The sequence below is a fragment of the Colobus angolensis genome, unplaced genomic scaffold (genome assembly GCF_000951035.1).
Source record: "Colobus angolensis palliatus isolate OR3802 unplaced genomic scaffold, Cang.pa_1.0 Scaffold10, whole genome shotgun sequence".
Lineage (NCBI taxonomy): Eukaryota > Metazoa > Chordata > Mammalia > Primates > Cercopithecidae > Colobus > Colobus angolensis.
In genome coordinates this window covers 18536761-18546906 of record NW_012110919.1, presented here as the reverse complement: position 1 = coordinate 18546906, position 10146 = coordinate 18536761, and the positions used below count along the sequence as shown (strand labels likewise).

Genomic DNA, 10146 nt, shown 5'->3' with positions numbered 1-10146 from the left:
GGGTCTGCTGATTCTCCCACTGAGTGGCAGGGCTCAAGTCATCATCAGGAGATAATTTATTTTAAAAGTGTCATCTTTCTGTCAAATATCACAAGTAAACATGCCAAAGGAGAAGCCATGTTGTCAAAATGCCCACTTAACTCACCCAAACATCTCAAACCCACCCTTTGCTGACCTTCTATAACCCCACTTTCTAAAGTTTCTTTTTCTTTTTTTAAACAAGAGAAAGTAGACAGATACATGTTGATAAATGCTACCTGTCCATATTCACATAGAGACACAGTGTATTCTCTGAGCCCAACAAACAGAGAAAGGAGGAAAAAAGCTAGAATTATACGCACTACTACACAGGGGCCTAGCACCCTCCAGCTTCCAGCAGAGCGAAGGGAGCAGGATTTTTTTTCCCACAGAGCTTGGTGGTGTTGATTCCATACAGTTTTTATTCAGATAGTAAGCAATAAAAATGAATTTCGAGCAGAAAGGGGTAGAGACTTCCCATTGTATTCTGCTCAAGGTATTTCCCCCAAAACAAGTTGAGGAAAGAGACCTCAAGAACAGGGTGACTGAGCACAAGAGGGAAAACAACAACAACAACAAAACTACAACTTGCTCCTAGGGACAGGAGAAAATTTTTAAAAAAGGAAAGTTGGAATCTATCAGTGTTCTATTAGTCATCTTCTCCTTCATCCTCCTCTCCTTCCTTTCCTTCATCTTCTTCAACTTCATCCTCACCCCCTTCCTCATCAATATCTTCTAATCCTTCCTTGTCTTCTTCATCATCATCTTCTGCTCCTTCTTCTTCATCATCCATATCAGGAACCAAGTAGTACAGTAATGGTTTTGGCCAAATGTCATCTTCAATGACCTCTCCTAACCCATCAGCACCTGGTTTAGGTCAATAAACCAGGTAAAGAAGCTCTCTGGTTCTTCATGCTGCCTCTTTCTGCTGTCTTTCTTCTGCATTTGACTTGAACGTTTCCTCAAATCCTTTCCAGATTTCCATTTGATTTCAGTGGAATTTGAAGATAGATCACCATTCTCATTCAGATGAAATTCTTTGGAGAGAACTTTATTTTCAAAGTAAGGATTTTCATCCACCCTGAACGTGCCTGATCAAGTCTGATCTTGGAAGCTAAGCAGGGTCAGGCCTCGTTAGTACTTGGGTGGAATTAGGATATTCTTAATAAGAGGTATAGCCCAAGCAAAGGTAAAAATATAGAACAATCATGCTTGTGTATGGGCTCCTCATGGAAACCTGCTCTGCTAGAATTAGGAGAGTGGGGAGGGATGGAAGCTAATATTTGTTGTGCTCCTACTTGTGCTAGGTGCTTGCAGCTCATATGTTTTGGGGTGTCTGCTCTCCTGCATGCCCTCTCTCTAGGAATCATCCCCATACAGGGCTGAAAGGGTGGGTCTGTAGCCATGTTTGTGCCATTTGTCCAGTCTCACATCCTGGTCACGAATCACTGGACCATGGGTGAACACTGGATCTAAGCTCAGTTGATCCAGTTCTTCTCCTAGAAACATGGCACTAGGACACAGAAAAACTAACCCGGTGGACTTCCTGTGGAAAGGCTGGAGTGTAGAAAAGTCCAGAGTGGGAAATAGTGAGAGGTAGAAGGGAACCGAAGAAAGCTGAGATCAGTACGCACAGCGTAGAGAAAGGAAAATGTACACAGAGAAATACACAGGATGTTGTAAGAAAGATTCAGTAGCTCCTGGGAGATGGCACATGTGCCTGGATTCCAACAATTTGGTTCCTGGTTTCTCTCCTGAGGATGCTATATTTCATTTCTTATTCCTTGATTTCAGTTGAATTAGTTTAAGTGCTTTCCTGTTCCTTACGATAAAAATAGCCTTGGCCAAGACAGTTTGTTCACATTTTTTCAGATTATCCTCTTAACAATTCATTGAAATAGATATCACTTCCACATTATTAATATGGATATCAAGGCTTAGAGCGGCAATGTGACCTGCCTATATGCATTCGGTTGATAATGGTTGAGCTAAGAGTGAAACCCAGGCTTGCCTGGCTATAAACACCTTACACTTCTCCCTAAGGGACCTTGGCCAGTGTTTGAATCAACAGTTGATCCCAAAACACTTTGTCTGTAACTGCACAAGACACCCTCACTTCTGATGCTGTGTCTATTCAGGGCCAATTTGTTAACTTTTAGTCATTCTGAGATTCTCCTGTGGAGGTTCAAGCCCAGAAAGCTTATTTAATACATGAATTCAGAATTTGTAAGAAGTCAGATGCTGTATTCGTGGCTCTTACTGAGTCAAATTCAATGCAATCCTATCCTTAAAAAATACCCAGATTCTAGTGAATAAAGAGAAACTGGTCAAAATTAGTAGAATTTTTCCAAATCAAGAAAATTAAGAATGTCTTTAATTTGGGGGCCAGCTAAGTAATTTATTCATCCTAAACAATACTCACTGAATGGTTGATATGACTCTTATATTTTAATAACCCATTACAAATATACCTTCTTTGCGCAATCTATATTCTAGTCATAGTCAATTCTTACAGTCCTTTCAAATGCCATGCTACTAGAACCTGTATGCCATAATATGTGTGAAAATTCATTTCCCTTCCCCTATCTGTCTGGAAAACTTCCACTCTTTAGGATTCAACTGAAGGTGTCGCCTCCTCCACAAAACTGTCCACTAACTCTTAGCCTCATGAGGTTAGTAGATCTTTCTACTATGGCCCCAGGAAGCCCCAACCTTAACTCTCATCACTGCATTGTAATTGTCTCTTTGCAGTTGAAGTGACATGTTCTTCTCACTCTCATGCCAGGCCACTCTCTTTCCTTTCCGATTTCCACTTCCTCCTCATCTCTCATCTAATAGGAGATGAATTGCTAATCTAATGAACTTGAGATATTGATTAGACTACATTTCATTAGTGAGTAAGGTTGCTATGGTCAAGATCACTCTATCTTTCCTGTAGAAACTCAGGACTTTCCTACCCTTCCCCCACCATCAAAGAAGGTCTGGGATGTGACTCAGGCAACCCCCTTTTCCTTCTATTTCTCTTCTGTACAGTTGGTAAAGTAAGAGATCATGTAGCCGTGTGTGATGGAGGTGAGGCAGCTCTACCCCACAGGCCCAGCCATTCTCCCCACACCTTTGTGCCAGCATCTTCACCTGTGCATGCCTAGGTAAGCCAGGTGCGTTACATACTACCAGCTATGCTATCTTTTTGGAGGGAAAGAAATGGGAAACCCTACTTCAGTTTCCCAGCTGAAGTCAAGTGGTCCAGCTCTGGGTACCAGGGATGAGGTCATGAGTGGTGATGAGGTCATTGAGTGCCTGCCCATCCACTAACAAAGTGGAACTTGCTTTTCATTTAGATCTGTTTCCTTGTAAACTTCAGACTGTTGTAGTCAGCATTCTGGGCTAGGAGACTCGGAGCAGAGTTTGGCACTCAAACTCCATCCCACAACCCCCATTACACACTTTTTAGTGAAATATTCTAAACCAGTGGGTTTTGACCCTGGCTACACATTAAAATCACCTTCTATACCAGAAATCCAGATGACTCTAACACGTGGCTAAATTTGAGAGCCCTTGCAAAGGAGAGCTTCACAGTCTCCCCCATCCCACCCTAACGGAGGGCATGAGTTCTGCTATAAGGTGGTGGAAGGAAGCTTCAGGCATCAGTAGATTTGAATAGAGCTCAAAGTGAACTTGAGTTCACCTCTCTGTGCCATAGACCCATCATCTATAAAATAAGAGGATTCACTGAGAACTCTTGACGTTTTGGGAGTCATAGACACCTTTGAAATTTTCATGAAGGCTATGTGCATCTCCTCAAAAAAATGAACATTTGCCCTTATTCAGACATTCGCATTCGGCTTCTGGGGTGCTTGGATGCTCTGACACCCTGGCCTACAGGATCACTGAGATTCTGTCCAGCTTTCAGCTCCAAAGGCCAATCTCTGTAATGTGCTAGAGAGGACCATTGGGCGGGCCAGGCTTCGCTCCTTTTTCAATATTGTTCAAAATACACGTGCTTTGAACACCAGCACCAGCAAGATGCACATGCTGTGAGAAGCAGGGGGCATCTGATAACTGAGGGAACAGTTATCAGGGAGTGATTTATTAGTAAAATATTTATCAAGATTTTCAAGGCACCAGGCTCTAGGGATACCATTGTGAGAAAAAATACGCACACACAAACCCCACATTCATGATAAGGATATATTCTGATGGAGGTTTTTAGCTTTCATATCACACTTAGTACAGGACATATGTTCACTGAGTGGAGTTCACCCATTCTACTTAAAAATCTCTCTTTGTCTCCCTCTGTCTCTTTCTTTTTCTAATGCCCAAAAGTGCATTGTTGACTTTTTAAAAGACAATGCAGAATTTCCTTTGAAATTGGGCAAAAGACCCTGCCCCTTGGTCTGTTCTGACCCTCCATTTCCTGTGTCCTTCCACCCAGAGCAAGGACTCTTTGAGGCTAAGGACATGTCCACTTGGGGCCTGCACTCCACCCTTTCACACCATGCTCTTGTCATCCGTGACCCCGTATTCCCTGCCCAAATGTCCCTGAATCTGTTCCCAGAGCTTGTGCAGGCTGCTTCTTCGGATGTCTCTTCTCCAGGCTGGGTCACACTGCTGGTTTATGTGTCCCTGGACCCAAGGGGTGGCCACAGGGCAGCAGTTTGCTGGGGATGCGAAGGAGCTTGCATGTGCAGGATGGCATATCCACACAAATGCAAGTGAGGCCCATTGCAGAGAGCCAGAACTGGGAAGAGGGCCATGGGCTGGGGCTAGGGAACTGCCTCTCTCCAGGCCATCATTTTACAGCTCTGAAACTGAGAATTCTAAATTCAAACTTGGCCTTCCAGGGTATTATAAAAGTATATTTGTCTAAGTAGGTGGATAAAGACATATTTTAGTGAACAGTCTCTTAGCCTGAATGATAACTTTAAAGTATTTTTATAGATGGTATTTGGGCCTCCGTTTGTACACTTGTTCCAGGCTCCACAAATAATTGCGGGAGAGTCTAAGGTAGTAGGATTATGGTATGGACCCACCCAAGTTGCTTTGGCTCCTGACAGCTTTCCTTCATAGTTTCTTATAACAACCAAAGTAATAATAGCTAATTTTTTAAAAATAAAACTCTTATTGAAGTATAATATACATATATTAAAATGCATAATCATAGAATAAATACATCCATGTAACAGCCAACTGGATCAAAACAGAACATTGCCAGCATCTCTTACACACCCTTACAATAACCACTCCCTCCATCCTTCTCAAAGGTGACAAGTATCCCATATTAATTTGCCTATTTTTGAACTTTACATAAATGTAGTCACATCATATATATTCTTTTGCATCTGGCTTCTTTCCCTCAATATTATGTTTATGATTATCCATTTTATTGCATGTAGAAATAGTTCATTCACTTTCATTGCTATATAGTGTTCTATTGAATCAATTTACCATTTTTCATTTACTTATTTGGTTGCTGATATATGTTTGGATTGTTCTCATTTGCTACTAAGAATGATGCTGCTATGTTTATTCTTGTACCTGTCTTTTGGTGTCCATATACTTTCCTTTATGCTGAGTATATATTCCTAGAAGTGAGACTGCAGGATTTTAGGGTGTGTGAATACATTCAGCTTTACAGTACTGCAAAAAGTTTTCCCAAGAGGTCGTATAGAAAGACTTTTAAATTTTCTTTTATAGATAGAATGCTTTTCTGATTTCTCATTCTCTCATGTGTCAGTTTTGTTAAGGTTTGATTTCCTAGGGATTTATTCATTTTCTTTAAATTTCCAAATTTAAAAATAGACTTATGTTGTTTCTAACAGTCTCTAATTTATTCTTAATACCCATAGGACCTATAATAATATTCCTTTTTATTTCTAAAATCTGTGTCTTTTTTTATTTTCCTGTTTTTATTCTTCTTTTGCAAGTGATTTATTGATGTTATGAGTCATTTCAAAAAATAACTTTTGGTTTTGTTTATTTTCTTTATTGTACATTTGTTTTCAATGTTATTAATTTCTACTTTTATATATATTACCTTTTTCCTTCTACCCTCTATAGGTTTTACTTGCTGGATATTTTTCTAACTTCGTAAGAGATACTTAAATAATTGAGTTGCAGCCTTTCTTCTTTTCCAACATATGCATTTTAAACTATACATATTCTTTAAGCACTGCTTTAGCTGTGACCACAGGTTTTGATATGTCATATTTTCATAACCATTCCATTCTAAAAACTTTCTGATTTCCAATGTGATTTTATTGTTGATTATTTGGAAGTATATTGCTTAATTTCCAAATATTTAGAGACACTGTAGTGGTCCATCGTTATTTATTTCAAGCTCAATTCCACTGTGGTCAGAAAACATGTTTATTGCAATCCCTTAAAACGTGTTGAGATTTGCTTTAAGGCCCAGTACATGGTCAATTTTGGTAAATGTCCATGTGCACTTGGAAACAGTCTGTATTCTGCAGTTGTCAGGGTAGTGCTCTATATATATCAACTAGGCCATGTTTTATAATCATGCTGACTTTTTTGCCTGCTTGTTCTATCAGTTACTAAGAAAGATATGTTAAAATCTCCAACTATGCTTCTGGATTTGTCTGTTTCTCTTTTTAACTCTGTCTTTATTGCTTCATGTATTTTGAGGTGTTGTTAATAGGTTCATATAAACTTAGAATATTTCCACTTTCCTGTGGATTGACCTTTTAATCATCTTAAAACACTTCTCTTTATCTCTTATAATTCTTCTTGCCTTAAAGTCTACTTTATCTGATGTTAATATAACTATACAGCTTTCTTTTGGTTGGCATTACATGGTATACTTTCCTTTATCCTATTACTTTCAATTTTCTGTATCTTAGTATTTAAAGTGTATGTTGTAAAAAGAATATGGTTTTATTTCATTTTTTATCCAGTTTGACAATCTTTGGCTTTAAATTGGAGTATTAAGTCTTTTTGCAAATCATGGAATTATCTGTATATTTGGGTTAATTTTATTATTTTGCTAATTGTTTTCTCTTTATTTCATCTGTTCTATGTTCCCTTTTGTACATTTTTTGCCTTATTTTGGATTAATTATGTATTTTAATAATTCCATCTACCATGAACAAGGTTTTACCTATTGTTACTATTCTTTTCAGTGATTGCCCTGAAGACAACTGCACAGATAGACTCAGCCAAGCCTAATATCAGTGAATAAAATTTGCCAATTCCTGGACAATTCAAGGAACATGAATACTTCATTTACTACCCTCATATGTTTTAATTCTAAAAATATTTTAAACCACATCAATATTAATATTGCTGTTTTATAAATATTCAATATTAATGTGGATATACCCACACATTTATGCTTTCCATTAATCTTTGTTCTTTCCTGTATTTCCATGCTTTCACAGTGTATCATTTACTTTCAGCCTCAAGAACTCCCTTCAGTATTTTTTTAGGAAGCATCTGCTGATTATGAATTCTCTCATATTTTACTTGTCTGTAAATGTCTTCATTTTACTTTTATTTTAAAGGTTATTGTCAGTGGGTACAGAAGTGTGAGTCATAACTACTACCTTTCATCACTTTAAAGATATCACTCACTTATCTTCTTCCTTTCTTTGTGTGCGTGTGTGACAGAGTCCCGTTCCATCATCCAGGCTGGAGTACAGTGGCACGCTCTTAGCTCGCTGCAACCTCTGCCTCCCAGGTTCAAGAGATTATCCTGCCTCACCCTTCCGAGTAGCTGGGATTACAGGCACCTGCCACCACACCTGGCTAATCTTTGTATTTTCAGTAAAGACAGGATTTCACCATGTTGACCAGGCTTGTCTCAAACTCCTGGCATCAGATGATCCACTCACCTCGCCCTCCCAAAGTGATGGGATTACAGCCATAAGCAACCCCAAACGACCGCCTAGTTATAGTTAACCCCCCATTTTTTTTGAATCATATCAAATTAGTATTTCTTCTTTAAAGGTAATATGTATTGTTTTCAGTTGACTTTAAGATGATATGTTCTTCTTTGATTTTTGAGTAGTTTCACTACCATGTACCTATGTGTGATTTCTGTTCCATTAATTCTCTTTGGAGTTCATAAAACTTCTTGAATCTATGATGCAGATCAGTTTTGGAAATTTTTCCGCCTCTATCTCTTCATACATCATTTCTCCCCCATTCTATTGATCTGTTTTGGAAAAACAGATCAGTTTGGGAAAATTTTCAGCCTCTATCTCTTCATACATTGTTTCTCCCCCATTCTATTCCTCTTGTTCTTCTGGGGCCCCAACTACTTATTTGTTCAAACTTTCACTCTGTCCCACATGTTTCTTAGGTTCTTGTCCATATTTTCCATTCTTTTGTCACTCCATGCTTTAGTCCAGATGTTTTCTTCTGACAAATTTTTCAGTTTACTAATCCTATCTCAGCTCTTTCTAATCTAATGATAACTTCGTATGTCAAGTTTTTTATTTTGGATATTGTATTTTTCAGTTCTGGAATTTTTGTATGATCATTTTCAATAGTTCTATATTCCATGCTGAAAATTACCATATCACCATCTAATTTCTTTAATACACTTATGACAGTTATTTTAAAGTCTATTTTAACTCCAGTATCTTTATTTTCTATCGGTTTCTGTATACTGTCTGGCTTTCTCTTCCTCATGGTTGTTGGACATTTTGTCTTATCTGCAGGTGAATCTGGTAATTTTAGATTTAATATGAGATATTATATATCAGGCTGTTGATTATGTTATCTTCCTCCAAAGATTATTAACTTTTGCTTCTGGCAAGTAACTAGGTAAAGGCAGATTGACTCACCTTAATTTAGTCAATTAATGAACAGATTCAAAACTGGGCATTAGTCTTTATGAGGGTTGTTGCATTTCTAGTTAATCCATATTTCTAGATTATAACCCTTGAAAGTTCCACCTGAAAACACTGAGTAAACGTCATGGTTCCTTTTTCTTGACCCTAAACTCCAATTTTTGTCCGCTTTAGCTCCATAAGTGTGCCAATAGAGATGCTCAACTCTTCACCTTTCAATCTTTTCTGTCCAGATTCTGGGTATCTAAGGTAATCCTTGTCAACTAGCAGATGCCTTGTGGGGAAAAGCAACACAGAATGTCAGGTTCACAGCTCTTTGCTTCCCGTCTCTCTGTGATCTTAGGCTCTTAAGTCCTCCCAGCCTTGGCTGTTCTCCAATGTCTTTAAAATTATTTTTATTTTTTATTTTTTGTTTTTGAGATGGAGTCTTGCTCTGTCACCCAGGTTGGAGTGCAGTGGCAGGATCTTGGCTCACTGCATACTCCATCTTCCAGGTTCAAGTGATTCTCCTGCCTCAGCCTCTCTAGTAGCTGGGATTACAGGTGTGCGCCACCATACCCAAATAATTTTTATATTTATAGTAGAGACGGGATTTCACCATTTTGGTCAGGCTGGTCTCGAACTACTGACCTCAAGTGATCCATCTGTGTCAGCCTCCCAAAATGCTGGGATTACAGGCTTGAGTCAGCCTGGCCTAAAATGATTTTTAAAAATTTCATACAGCTTTTCTATTTGTCCTTAGTGGGAAAGTTGGTCTGAAGTAAGAAAGTTTTGATAGCTAACATTTATGAAGAGATTAATATGTTTCAGGCACATTTTGCACATTTAACATATATATACTCACTTTACAACAGTTCTAAGATGTAAGTTCTCTTATTTTCCCTGCTTTACAGAGAGAAGAAATGGATCACAGAGTGATGAGTAGTTTGTCCAAGGTCATGTAGTATAAGTGATACATCCAGAATTTGAAGCCAGGCAACCAGGGTTTAGGACCCTACACTTAGCCATAGAGATCTAAACCTCTTAATTCTCACCTGTCCTATATGTATTTGGGATCATGAGGTATATCTAATGCCTCATATTAAATACGCATTTTACTTGAATGAATCTGAGTGGGTTTCTGTTACCTGCTCTCAGATGATTTCTGACCAAGCTCTTTGGACAAGTTGCCTCTCCTACCAAAATGCTTCTCTAGAACAAAAGTGCATATTACTAATATCCTTTCCCCAAATGGGTCTTTTTTTTTTTAATTATTATTATACTTTAAGTTCTAGGGTACATGTGCACAACGTGCAGGTTTGTTACATATGTA

The 10146-nt window shown here is 38.4% G+C and overlaps 1 pseudogene; it reads right to left on the bottom strand.

Moving 5' to 3' along the window:
• Window positions 1-667: 667 nt before the first annotated feature.
• LOC105508213 overlaps window positions 668-10146 on the bottom strand; it is a 22029-nt pseudogene continuing 12550 nt past the window's right edge.